At 36.5% G+C, this 15,217-nt stretch overlaps 1 long non-coding RNA gene across 1 annotated transcript; it reads left to right on the plus strand.

The window, feature by feature from the left end:
* Nucleotides 1-5,161: 5,161 nt before the first annotated feature.
* On the plus strand, nucleotides 5,162-6,407 carry LOC120077771 (uncharacterized). The gene is made up of 2 exons (XR_016529859.1): nucleotides 5,162-6,133; nucleotides 6,237-6,407. It is a non-coding gene; the product is annotated as an uncharacterized LOC120077771 (long non-coding RNA).
* The last annotated feature ends 8,810 nt before the right edge of the window (nucleotides 6,408-15,217 follow it).

A 15,217-nucleotide genomic window follows, 5' to 3' on the forward strand; every position in this document is an offset into this window, starting at 1 on the left:
GATGTTTCATTGAAAAGTAAACTTTTCTAACCTAAGCAGGCGAGTTCAATTCCTTGCATGGAGAGTCCTTGCGGTGACTACACTCTAATTTCTCTAGGAACGTCTTCTACACTATCTTTATTTTGCTTTCCTAATTAACTTCTTTAGTTTATTTATTTGATTATTGTTGTTTTGGATTTACGGCTGCGTTTCTTGATGTGGTGTTGCGCTCGCTCCTTTTTGGTGTGATAATAATTTCCTCTCAGTGTGTTGTTTCGAAAGAAGAATTCCCTCCCTCATTTAGCGCATGATGATTTCTTTCGCATGAATTCTAAGTTATTGACACAATCGACACTCTGCTCGCATTTTCCTTTTCTTGTTATCTTTCATGCGTTAGCCTTTTGAAATTCTCTTTTGCCTACCTGCCTTCTTTTGCGTTGATAAATTAGCATCCATGATGATACTTATGTAAGTTCACTAAATCCACTCACTAGACGTCGCATGGCTTACCTCGCTTTAGTAGCTTCTTCAAAGTTTGACATTCTTAAGTTCTATTATGTGCAAACCTCTACTCAAACCTCTTTTAACACATTTCTGAACGAATTTGTCTTTAGCTTTTTGGCAAGGACCCTGACACTCTAAATTTGGGGGTAAGAGTGGTCCAAGAAAATACGTTCATTATAAATTGCGATGATTAATCATATATATATATATATATCTTAATAAAAACTCCACTGTCAGTGCAAAGGGGAGACCCGAGCTGATAAGAGTTAAGTTGTGAAAGGTATCTACCCATAGTTGGATACTTCGCATGATACCCGTGCAGGTAAGTCAAAACGATAGTAGGTGACCATAATCAACGCATAATAGCAACTTCTCTATCTGGTGTAAGCTAAAATTAGCTACGACAAGAGTTGAGTTGAATATGGTACGCAACCGAAGTTGGATGCCCGCATGACACCCGTGGGGGCAAGCCAAAACGAAGAACGTAACCAGATGCAATGCCTTAATCTAATAATGATCGCAAGGCTTTGAATTGTATTGAACGATCGCATTGTAAAAAAGCTAAAAACAAAGTTATCTATGCGATGAGTAAAAAGTTTTGAGCGGAGGCTTGCCAGAATTAAACTTAGAAAATATCTCTTAGAAGAAATAGCTAAGTTTTTTAAAAGTGCTGCTACCAAGGTTAGAGGTGCAAGTAAATTATAGTCTGAGAAGCTGGTCAACACAAAGGAAGAGTCAGAGGGCAAGTTTTGATTTCCTTAGTATAAGACATGCTTGAGGACAAGCATAATTCTAAATTTAGAGTTGTGATAGCTTGTAGAAATACAAGCTATTGCAACCTTTTATTTAGAATTATGAAGGTTGATAAGGAAAATATGCATTAATATGACTAAGGATTCATGTGGAAAAATGAACTTGCGTCGTCAGCACTGAAAATTTTCGCTAACCTCTTATCATGCGTTATCTTGCGTCAAAATGTCTATTTTGTAGTTATTGTAGGAGTCGACCAAATGCGTTGATCTCAATGAAGAAAAGTTGGTCGCATGCACTGCTGCAACTACAGTGATAACCATCGCAAAGAATGGGTGGAATGCATTGATCCTTCATGAGAAACGAATATAAACGCATACCTCAGGATTTCTGAAATCGTACAGCAGATATTTTGATGCGCTTCCTGATTGTTGACCATGATGCAGCGCTGACATTCTCCCCTACTGCATCAATGATGGTGGCTAATCAGAGTAGGACTACCAATGTTGTCGACGTTTGAGCTCTATATTTAAAGCCTTGGAGCCCAAATTCAAAGTATCTGGGACTCTGCCTTAGGCAGATTCTTAAGATCACAGATGAGAGCATGAGCAGACAGTCTTTGAGAGTTCTTCATTCTCACAACCCTTTTCGAGTGGACCGAATTCGAGATAGAGCTCGAGAGAGACTACTCCACTGCTCATCCATGGCATCACCGGCAGCCTTGACACACATCTGATGGAAGCAAGAGATTGCCTACCTCTAGCCCTCGACCTCTCTTCTTACCCCTATATTTTATTACATTTTGGCTTAAGACATTAATACATTTTGTAATCAATGCATCTCTTTAGTTCCTTCAACATTATTTTCATCATCATCTTCTACTTTACCATCTTTTACTTTCATCGCAATGAGTTAAGTGCAGATTGCAAGAGTTATCGTATACTCAATCATGTGGCATAGAGATGTGACGCATGTAGCAAACCACCGAGAGGTGTGCATTGCGCAAGTATAGTATGCCAATCCTCTTTAATTAGTGTGAGGTTATCGCAATACTTATGTATGAGCTGAGTAGCTATAACTAACTGTCCGAAAGGGTAAGTAGTGGAACTCACTAAGCAAAGTAAGCAGTGTTCCTAGAGATAGGAATAATCTTATGCTCAACGCAACCATGCGTTATAGAGATATAAGCATGTGGCTGACCATCGAGAGGTGTGCGATGTATTAGTGTGGCGAGCTGGGATTACCCTTGCGACCAAACTTAATGACTTGGTGAAATTTTCCCTCAAATCTACCTCTCCATGCATCTCATTACACATTAACAGTTGCCGCATCTCTACCAATTCTCATAGTCAAACTTCAATTGCTCAATTTGTTTAGCTAGGAGTAGGAGCAGCGCATAGCTATCAACTTCTTTCTTTTTATTTTTTACTCCCCGCATCAAACATATTACTTTACAAACATCATTTAGTTACAAGTCCCTATATTCGACCTCGGATCATCCCGAGAAATTTGCATTCTCGTTATACTTGGCAAGAGAGTAAGAAAACTTGTGATAGGAACATATGGCCATCGTATACAGGCTTAACATATATTGCATATTCTTTAGTTTAACACATGACCATCAACATAGAAATCAATGCATATCAAAAGAAGAATACATTTTCCTTCAACATGGTGCCCAATCCCAATTCAACATAGCAATTCTATAGAATTCTCAAAAGATCTGGAAGGTAGGGTTTCTTCCCCTGTATAATTAGTTTTTTTGGGAATAACATGTTTAATCGATATTACCTTTTATTCCAATGCAAAATTTTTTTTATTTTAAATGTCAATTTGAAAAAAAAAACGAAATGGTTCTGTGTTTTGACTTCTGTTGTGCCTTAGGGTTTTCATCCCTTCAATTGGTATCAAAGCAAAATCATATTATCAATTTGTCCATTTAAAATTTTTTTGCACTTGTTTGGTGGGATTTACTGCATTATGAATGTTATGGTTTGCAATTGAATGTTTTCTACAATATTTGACCTTAGATTTACAATTTTGATATGATCAATGTAAAGGCCCCTATGTTTTTTAGGCATTATTGTTGTAAATCAGCATGGGTCTAGAATTAGGGTTTGTGTAGATGAAGATTGAGACCAATTGGCCAAAAAAAAAATCATAATCCTGCCGACATTTTACTTCCTTGCACAATTTTGCAAAGAATTAGGGTTAGTAAAGCGGGTCCGATTCTAGTGTAGTTGGTGGTCTGGTTCGATTGGGTTGGCTTGGTTCGCAGGTTGATGATCTGGTTTAGGCCGGTTCAAGTTAGTCTGGTCCGGTTCTAGAGCAGCATAAGAAATTTTAGGATAAAATTAGCTAAATTAGTGCAATTTACTGCTCTATTTTATCCTAGGGTCCAAAATTGCAGGTTCATTTGCTATTTAAATGTCTGTGGATGTCATTTAAATAAACTCCACCTTAGGTTAAGCATGTTCATGCATTTTTTTTCTATTATAAGTGTTATAATGTATGGTATGAAATGCATGATTTATATTTCATGATTTATTTAATGTATGTGATATGTTAAATATATGAAATTGGAGAAACATGTTGCATGACATTAATTAGAAAATATAATTAGTTATATTTATTAATGTATATGAATATGCTTGGTTGATTTTCATATTATTATATAAGTGTTATATTTAATTGAAAATCAATATGCATTAAGCATGACACATCCAGAACTTAATATAATGGTTATATTAAAGTCATGAAATGCACGTAATATGATTTAATTTTTTTATTAGAATATGATTGTTAATTAATTAAAATCATAGTGAGCATGTTATAGGACTAATCATTAAAATTTGTAATAGTTATAAAAATTAATGATTAGCAACCATTAACCTATAACAAAGAGTTGCATGCAAACATAGGATCTTAGGAAAAATATATTAATTTTAAATTGTTTAAAATTAATTAGACCTAAGATCACATTTCTAATAAGATTAGAATAATTACTTAGTTTTTTTTTTCAAATAGTTTTAAAATTGACTAAGTGGGACAAATAGGATTAAGATTATAAGAGAACTCAACCGTTACAGTTCTGTCTAGACTGGAGGCATTTAAGTTGATAGTTTACATAACACCTCCTAACTGGGAATTGGATCAGAACCTGAGTTGAATTAACTGAGGTCCTATTAGCATGCAACATCACTAGGTAAATTAAATATTTTAATACACCTAGAAGTTTAGTATAAAAACTTTATTATAAGAGTTATAATAGGCATAGACTTAGATAAATTCATTAGCTGAAATTTAGCTAAATATAAAAAAATCCTAAAATAATTATAACATTTTAGTGGGAGTAAAATGGTATATAAGATCTATCATTTTTACACTATCACGTCCCTAAGAGTTCATACTGTGAGATCCATGCTCGGGTTTGTGTCGCCCTGGGCATGACCTCCTTTCGAAAAATGTTTGCATGGGTCAATATCAAGGTGAATAGGGAAATGTTTAGAGTATATAGGAGAAGGTCACGTGTCAACGTATCCTACAATCTTCTTCATTACGTTGCACCATGAGATTCTTATGTCCGCCTGCGTGTCGTCCTAGAGTGACCATTCCTTTGGAGGGTCTAATCATAGCTTTCGAAACAATGTAAACTCCAAAAATGTATAGGATTTTTTAGGTTAATTTTCAACAGTTGTCTTTCCTAACGGTAGCCTATTGAAGCGTACCTCTAAAATTCGAAAATGAAAGGGTCATACTTACAGGACGAATTAAATGGGTTAATGAATCCTTGACCAAATTAATAGTAGCTAAAAGCTATAGGAATAACGAATTAGTAATTAGCTGAGATAGTCTCAATTAAGGGAGAGATAGTTGATCACCTTGCGGTGGTTGTTGTCCTACACCTTTGAAGTATCATTACAAAATCAAATCAATAGTTTATTTCGGGTTCTATGATTTCCTGGTTTTGCTAAACTGATTGGATGTTTTGTGTGATATGTTAAGGCAAGGATAACTAAAAAGATCGTTTGTTTGTTTGTTCTTCAGCATGTCTTCCTCAATTATCGCTTTACTTAAAAATGAGAAATTAACCGATGAAAATTACGCGTGGAAATCGAACTTGAATACGATTCTTGTTATCTATGATCTGTGATTTTTCTTAACTAAGGAGTGTCCTCAGATCCCTGCTCGAATGCACCCCTAAATGTTAGGGATGCATATGATCGTTGGACAAAGGCCAATGAAAAGGCCTGGGTCTATATCTTGGCGAGTCTATTTGATGTATTCAACAAAAAGCATGAGGTCATACTCATTGCTCATGAGATCATGGAGTCCCTCCAGGGTATGTTTAGGCAATTGTCCATTCAGATTCGACACAAGGCCCTCAAATACGTGTATAATGCATGTATGAAGGAAGGCCAATCATTTAGAGAACATATTCTCGACCTGATGGTCCAGTTCAACATGCCTGAAATGAACGTGGCGGTCATTGATGAGCAAAGTCAGGTATATTTTATTCTGGAATCTCTTATAAAGAGCTTTCTTCAATTCCACAGCAATGCGGTTATGAATAAAATCCAATACACCATAATGACTCTCCTAAATAAGTTGTAGACCTACCAGTCTCTTATGAAAGGTAAGGGACTGATAGAAGGAAAGGCAAATGTTGCCCATTCCAGAAAGTTCCATAAGGATACATCCTCTCGGGAATTAAGTCTGTACCCTCATCTTTTGGTCTTAAGAAGGTCCAGAAGAAGAAAGGAGGAAATGAAAAGGCTCCCTCTATTGGGAAGAGTAAGGTAAAGGCCAAGGCGGTCGACAAGGGCAAGTGTTTCCATTGCAATGCACTAAAAGCGAAGCTGCCTAAAGTACCTTGCTGAGAAGAAGAAGGAAAAGGAAGGTAAATGTGATTTACTTGTTTTATAAACATGTTTAATGAAAATGACCACAATGTCTAGATACTTGATTTAGGAGCCACTGATCATGTTTGTTCTTATTTACAGGGAACTAGTTCCTTCCAGCAGCTTGTTAAGGGTGAAATGACGCTCAAGGTTGGAACTAGAGACATCATTTCAACTCATGCAGTGAGAGCTGTGAAGTTGTTTTTTTGGAAATAGATTTCTTTTCTTAGAAAGTCTGTATATTGTTCCTAAAATGAAAAGGAACTTAGTATCTATTTTCTGATTAATTGAACATATATAGTCAGTACTTTTTACAAATAATGAAGCGTTCATTTAAAAAAAAAATGGGGTATATATTTGTTCAGCTAAATTAGAAAAGAACTTGTATGTGTTAAGACCAACCGAAACAAAAACATTTTTAAATCATGAGATGTTTAAGATTGCTAATACTCAAACTAAAAGGCAAATAATTTCTCCGAGTAACAATAATACTTATCTTCGACACTTAAGGTTATGTCACATTAATCTCGATAGGATCGGAAGATTGGTAAAGAATGGCTTCGAAGTGAGTTAGAAGATGATTCATTACCTCCATGTGAATCTCTCTTTGGGGGTAAAATGACTAAAAGATCTTTTAGTGGAAAAGGTTATAGAGCCAAAGAGCCCTTAGAACTCATACATTCGGATCTTTATAGTCCAATGAATGTAAAAGCTCGATGAGGGTACAAATTCTTCATCTCTTTTATAGATGATTATTCGAGGTATGGTTACTTATACCTAATGAAACATAAGTCTGAAGCCCTTGAAAAGTTCAAGGAGTATAATGAAGAAGTTGAAAATCTGTTAAGTAAGACTATTAAAACACTTCGATCTGATCGAGGTGGAGAGTATATAGATTTAAGATTCCAAGACTATATGATAGAACATGGAATCCAATCTCAACTCTCAGTATCTAGTACACCTCAGCAAAACGGTATATCAAACTGGAGAAATGGAACCTTATTAGACATGGTCTGTTCTTTGATGAACTATGCTCAATTGCCTAGCTCATTTTGGGGGTATGCAGTAGAGACTGCAATTCATATCTTGAACAACATTCTGTCGAACAGTGTTTCTGAAACAACTTTTGAGTTATTGGTTAGGGGGGCATAAACCTAGTTTGCACTACTTCAGGATCTGGGGTTGTCCAGCACATATGCTAGTGACAAATCCTAAGAAATTGGAACCACGTTCAAGATTATGCCAATTTGTGGGTTATCTTAAGGAAACGAGAGGTTGTCTATTCTTCGATCCACAAGAAAACAACAAAGTGTTTGTATCGACAAACACTACATTCTTGGAAAAAGACCACATGCGAGATCATAAACCCTTAAGCAAATTAGTATTAAATGAAGATACTTAAGAATGAACAAGAGTTGTTGTTGATGATGATGGTCCTTCATCAAGAGTTAATGAAGAGACTAACACTTCAAGTCAGTCTTGTCCTTCTCAATCGTTGAGAGTGCCTCGACATAGTGGGAGGATCGTAGCACAACCTGACCGTTACTTGGGTTTAACTGAAACTCAGGTCATCATACCAAATGATGGTGTTGAGGATCCATTGTCTTATCGACAAGCAATGAATAACGTAGACAAAGAGCAATGGATCAAAGCCATGAACCTTGAAATAGAGCCGATGTACTTCAATTCAGTATAGAATCTTGTAGATCCACCTAAAGGGGTTAAACCCATAGAGTGTAAATGGATCTATAAGAGAAAGAAAGATGTAGCTGGGAAGGTACAGACCTTCAAAGCTAGACTCATAGCAAAGGGTTATGCCCAAAGAGAAGGGGTTGATTATGAGGGAACTTTTTCCTCTGTTATTATGCTTAAGTCTATAATAATTCTCTTATCCATAGCCACATGTTATGACCATGAGATATGGAAAATGAATGTCAAGACAACCTTTCTGAATGACAGTCTTGAAGAAAATATCTTTATGTCTCAGCCCGAGAGGTTCATAGCCCAAGGTCAAAAGCAAAAAGTTTACAAACTGAATCAATTCATTCATGGGTTGAAACAGACATCCAGATCTTGGAATATCAGGCTTGATATTGCGATAAAATCTTTTGGTTTTGACCAAAAGTTGATGAGAAAATCATCAACGATACAGTAGCTTTCTTAATACTTTATGTGGACGATATCCTACTCATTAGGAATGATGTAGGATACCTTACTAATGTTAAAAAGTGGCTAGCAGCCCAATTTCAAATGAAACATTTGGGAGAGACGCAATATGTTCTTAGGATCCAAATCATTAGGGATCATAAGAACAAAAAGCTAACTATGTCTCAAGTAACTTATATCGACAAGATGTTGATTCGATATTCAATGCAGAACTCTAAGAAGGGTTCATTGCCTTTTAGGAATGAAGTTCACTTGTCTAAGGAACAGTGTCCTAAGACACCTCAAGAAGTTGAAAACATGAGACGTATTTCCTATGCCTCAGCTATGAGCAGCTTAATGTATGCTATGTTATGCATTAGGCCTAACATTTGTTATATAGTGGGAATAGTCAGTAGGTACCAGTCCAATCCGGGGTTAGACCCCTAGATTTCGGTTAAGAATATCCTCAAATATCTTAGTAGAACGAGGGACTATATGCTCATGTATAGAGCTAAGGATTTTATCCTTATGGGATACACGGACTCTAATTTCTAAACTAACAAGGATTCTAGGATGTCTACGTCAGGATCAGTATTCACCTTGAACTGGGGAGAGTTGTAGTATGACATAGCATCAAGCAAGGATGCATTGTAGACTCAACCATAGAGGTTGAGTATGTAGCTGCTTGTGAAGCAGCAAAGGAGGCAGTTTGGCGAAGGAAGTTCCTATGTGATTTAGAAGTTGTTCTAAACATGAACTTGCCGATCACCTTATATTGTGAAAACAGTGGGGCTGTGACCAACTCGAAAGAACCTCGTAGCCACAAACGAGGAAAGCACATTGAAAGAAACTATCACCTGATACGGGAGATTGTACAACAAGGAGATCTGATCGTTACAAAGATCTCATCGAAGCACAATATTGTTGATCCATTTACAAAGGCTCTCTTGGCTAAAGTGTTCGAGAGTCATCTAGAGAATCTAGGTCTGCAAGATATGTATATTATGTAATATAGGGCAAGTGAGAGATGTATAATGGGTATGAGATGCTAGTTTATTGTATTTCACTTTGTTTTTGTAACATCCCCATTGTTCCATGTAATGTATATCCCACTAACAAGAGTTTTAGTTCAACTGGGAGTTTATTGGGTTTTATGCCCTAAAACTCATAGATAGTGAATGTAATTAAATGATCGTCTTTAATAAATATTATTAATGTTTTTATCATTAAATGTTAATGATGTTTTATTTAATTTTGTCTTATTAACCCTAAAATTCAATAAACTAACATCCTAGGTTTTCTTGAGAGTCTCAAACTATATGTAAAGACATATAGGGATCAATGTTCAAGATATAACCTAAAGGGTCTATAGATAGGGATAAGGTTATGTACCTTATCCTAGTAACACTATGGATACAATCCACTTTGTATTTGATATAAATGCAGTGATCCAACGCATTCGTGTAAGAGACACGTGAGTGGGGGTATCCTGTGCAATGAGTTTGTATAAGACCAGACTGCGAAATAGTAACCACCAGATGAAACTCTATTGATAGTTAGGTTTCTATTTCAATAGGATGACCTAGGCAACTTAGTCTTACTCCTGAGTATATTATGAACTTCTGTTCACAAGGGATTGTCCTTTGATTATTATGAGGGAGAGTGGCCAGTTCGCCGACTCAATATATCTGCCATTTTGGGGATAAGACCGAGTGGGTACTTAGGAACATAATCATACAAGATGGATTTCACTCCTTCCCGTCTTTAGAGTAAATAGATGAGTGTTCCCTTAACTGATGTCTTCAGGACTTGAACAAAAGGCCCTACCTTCTCACTGGCTCGAGAAGGGATTTTCGTTTAATGATTGAACCATAAACAGGTTGTTCATTAGTGAGGCACTGGTACTAAAGGATGTAGAGGTTGTTAGAGTTGATGCCCTAAAGTCTTGTGTCCTGTAGTTTGTAAACGGTTTGTACGAACGCTTGTGTTGTATAATATATGATATTTTACTTCACTTCTTGATTTTTCTCAGTTGTTTGTTTTATTTGCTTTACCACAAACCAATAAACCTAAAATCCCTGGTTATCTAGATGTAACTTAAGCATGTATGTGGTGACATACAAGTGGATCATGTCTTAAGTGATAACCAAAATGGTCAGTAGTATATGGATATAGAAGGAAAACCTTATCCTAGTAACGCTATGGATGCGACCCGCTTTGTGGAATGGTCACAATTGTTGTGACTTATCATAGATGGTCTGATCCTGATTATTCGTGTAGGGGACATGCGAGCAGGGGCATCTTATATAAAGAGTTTGTATAAGACCTGACCACGAAGTGTTAACATCTCGTTATATGATACCGTTCATGACAGAGAATTTACTTCACTAGGATGACCATAGGTAACATGACCTCAATCCTGAGTGAGTTGGGAACTCCTGCCATTGAGGGCGGTCCTTTGTTTTGTATGGGTGTGAGTGGCCAAGTCGCCGACTCAAACCTACCATTTTGAGGATTCGTCTGATTTGGGAGCTAAAAACTTAGCTACATAAGATAGAATTCACTCCTTCCCAGAAGCAAGGGCAAGTGGATAGATATCTCCCTTAAGGGTTGATTCTATGGCTTGAACGATGTGGTGCCACACACCTTCTATTGACCCGAGAGGTGTTCACACATAGTTGGATTTACGTTGTATTGTTCATTAGAGGAATCAGTGGTACTTAAGGAGTGAGATGTAACTATAGGGAAAAAAGGGTAAATTGGCCCAGCTATACTTACGAGCATCTGTGAAGAGTCATCGTACTCATGATTGGTTATATTCGATGGACAGAAATATATCTATGGTAAGAAGAATTCAGCTGTTGGTCTTTAGTGGAATGCCTGGCAGTTAACAGATGGTGGGTCTCGTAGCTAAAGAGTTTAGTCAGCTATTCACTTACCGTTGGAGCTTTGAGCCATAGGTCCATAAGTTCCCTTTAGTAGCTTGGATAAAGTAGAGAATAATTTTTTGGGTCAGTTTGAAATGTTTAAATTGACAAGAGGGAGTTCGATTATATATGATATAATTGAACTGGTTAATTATATATGATATAATTGACTAAATGAATGAGATACATTATTTTGGAGGAAATTAGATATAAATATGATTTATATCAAGTGGAGGAGAAATTACTATAATAGATATATGATATCAAACTATAGGTTAAGAATATAATATGATTATATTCATGATTTATTTAATTAGTCGATTATATGAAAATTGGCCGAGAATTTCTCCTAAATCGTGCGTAAGTGGGAAGATCAATTTCTGTTATTGTAACTGAAGAATAAAACGAAATTTATTTTCATTTTGCAAAGGGTTCAAAAAAATCGCTCACAGTGTGGAAACTTCATGATCGCTTAGTTGAGAGCCTATACGATAGTGCCCATCACCTAAACGATCGCACACCCCGCGCACTAAACGATCGCTCAGTTTCTCTAAACGATCGCTTAGTGTGCTGAGCTTTTCTAAATGATCGCTTAGTAAAACCTACACGATTGTGTACCTTTCTCTAAGCGGCGAGCACCCAACTATACTATAGTCATCTACTATCTCTCACTTGCTTTTCGTTTTACATGATCGTTCTTTCCTCCTTCCTCTACCAATTCCATCAAAGTCCACTCTTTGGATTCTTACTCTGAGAATACCAAGGGCTTTAAGTGGTGGTGTCGTCCCTAGTTACTACTTGTTCGTGCGCTGCCATTCGTGTAGACGATCGTGGTGCTGGTAGGCGACTGATTGCTGGGCGATTTGGTTCGTAGAGGAGTCGTTTCCACTGGATTGAGTTCAAGTGAAGACAGTCTTCAATTGGTATGTTTACTCAATCTATTGTATTTTATTTATCAAAGCATGCCTATAATTAGTGTTAAAATGCATACCTGTTTGTTAGAATGTGTGTGTGGTAATTCGGTCGTAATGAAATAGGAAAGATCCAAACACGCTCCTGGATACTCTTGTTTAAGAGTTCCTTCGATTGGTATCAGAGCAAGGTTCTGATATTCCAATTTCATTGATGCAACGAATTGCATATACATTCGCGGTGGGTGTATATCTTCTCTCTGTTTAATTGTTAAATTGTTTGTGGATGTGCGAATTAATGGAATTTTCTGGGATATTACTCGGTTTGATTTAATTCTTTTGCATTTTCGGTTAATTGTAAAGACCCTTGCGTTTTTTGGCATAATTAATTGTAATCGAGTCTGTAATTCAAAGTCAGTTTGAGTCTTGAGTCATTCGTGAAGAAGTTCGAAGCAAGGGTTTCTGTTCTTCGAGGAAGAAGACGATCAAGGGTTGATCGGGTCGTGTAGACGATGGGGTAAGCGATCGCTGAGTATCATATGCTCGGTTATCGTTTAACCAGCGCGCACACTAGACGACCATTTAACTCAGCAAGCTTTATCGCTTAGTAACTTACTAAACAATCACGATGTATTGTTTACCTTTCACCGCGTTAAGCAGTCACCTAGACGATCAGGCTTCGCAGCCTTGTTGTCGTCTAAGTGATCGTTTAGCTTTTGTGTTATCGTCTAATGTGCACTAAGCGATCGTTTACCTGCGGCGTTTACTAAATGATGAAGTTCTTCTGGCGGTTCAAAACCTGGTTCGCCTGTGAACCAGTTTGCTCGATGGAAAATGTAATAGATAGAGTTATTTCATTTCAATTTTGTAAAGGTTTATCCCGGTTCATTAATCCTTGGTTTTTTTACATAAGATGTATGGTTTTTATATGTCATTTGGTATGCACATATAGTAAATCCCACCTTAGGTTATACATTGGTCATGCATCATCTCTTTAATGTAAATGTTACAATTTAGAGAAGCATGATTTAATTATGTAAGAGCATGCTCATGCATCATATAATATAAGAGTTATATTTATGCATGCATAAAAAGCAATGACATGCATCATCTTTATATTATAATTGTTATAGTATAAAGATGTATGGAAAGCATGTTTGCTTGGTTATTATGCGTATATAAAAGTTATGTATAGTAATGACCGAACATTGCATGAAGCATGAAACATAGGTTTCTTTATAAGCGTTATAAACACCTAGTTGTGTGCAATGTGGTTTTAGTTGTTTCTTTTTAATGGTTAAAGAGAAATTAGTACTAAAAGCAATAAGAAAGACATGCATGCTCACTTAGATTTAATTCATGGTTTTAAAATGTTTAAAACTTGGATCACGTAGACCTAAGATCACGGTTCTAATATGATTAGCAACCATTAGGCTTTAATCTTTTAATCAGTTTAATAGGATTAAATTGACTAATAAAAGGTTAAAGTGTAGCAAATCTATCTCTAAGGGAGCTTTTGTCTAAGGTGGGTTCTGTCTAGGCTGGGGTATTTAAGTAGACAGAAACATAACATCCCTACCTGGGAACTTACCTAGAAAGGTGAATTAGATAGATTTGATGAATGCATGCACATTAAGAACAGTCCATTAAAATGTTTAAATGTGACTACTTGAACTTATTCATAATTCATAGATAAAAGTTGTTTATGAGTGGACTTAAATAGATGACTTAGATTAAAATCAGTAGCCGGATTGTCTAGGTTAATAACCCTTAGGTAGAACATTCAATGGGAGGTACTTAGGACATATGATGCTTCACTTAAACCTTTCACTTTTCTCCTATATAGTCCACACCGTGAGATCTAAATCAAACCAAGGATTATCATCCTGAAAACATCCATTAATTCGCATATCCACAGCAAATTTAACCATTAAACAGTGTAAAAATGCACCCACCATGAATGTAAATGTCATTTTGTTGCAACTTATGAAATCGAAGTATCAGAACCTGACTCTGATACCAATTGAAAGATTTCTTACCGAAGAGTTCCATGAGCACGTTCGGATCGCTCTGATCTCACGGTGACCGAAATACAACAATATACATTCATACGTACAGTTATTCAAACAAATCTTAATTAGCGGCATGCTATAAACAAGATATACAAAGGGAGAGAGTGCCATACCAGTTGAAGACAATCTTCGAACTTTGGAACTTAATACAACGAAAACCTCCACCCAATTGTCAATGTAGCAGCGTCAACAATAGCAGCACGAGCACCAAGCCGCGAGGACGACACCACCAGAAAAGAGCCCCGGGTATTCTCGGAGTGAGAACCCAAAGCGTGGTCCTTGGTGAATTTGGTAGAGGAAGGAGGAAGCACAGATCGTGTAGGTGATAAGCAAGTGGGAGGGAAAAGTGCTATCACATATCGCATAGTACGATGCATATCGTTTAAGCGATACTACACGATCGTGTAGGTTTTACTGAACGATCATTTAGAAAAAGGTATACGATTGTTTAGCAAACTTGACACACACTACGATCGTTTAGAGAAGCTATGCGATCGTGTTGAAACTAGTGTGCGATCGTTTAGGCGCGAGGAGGACAAACGGAGAGGACTATCGTATAGGCTCTCAATTTTCTTAAGCGATAGTTTTCTTTTCACCAGCACACTCTTCTCTTTTTCTTTTTGGACGACGATTAAAAATGAAACAATTTCATTTTTATTTCATCGGTTACAATAACCGACTCATTCCCACTAACCCACGTCCAAACGTGATTTTTGGGTTAATTATCATATAATTAACCAACTAAAATATTAATAAATATAATCATATTATATTTTTATCCTATAGTTTGAGATCACATATCTACTATGTATTTTCTCCTCTACTTGACCTAAATCATATTTATATCTAATTTCCTTCAAAATAATATATCTCATAAGTTTAGCAAATTATATCATATATAATTAACCAGTCCAATTATATCATATGTAATCGAACTTCCTCTTGTCAATTTGAACATTTCAAATTAACCTAAATACTGGTTCTCAACTTTATCCAAGCTACCCAAGGGACCTAATGGACCTGTGGCT

This window comes from Benincasa hispida, chromosome 5 (genome assembly GCF_027475165.1).
Source record: "Benincasa hispida cultivar pf3 chromosome 5, pf3_genome.v1.1, whole genome shotgun sequence".
Taxonomy (NCBI): Eukaryota; Viridiplantae; Streptophyta; class Magnoliopsida; order Cucurbitales; family Cucurbitaceae; genus Benincasa; species Benincasa hispida.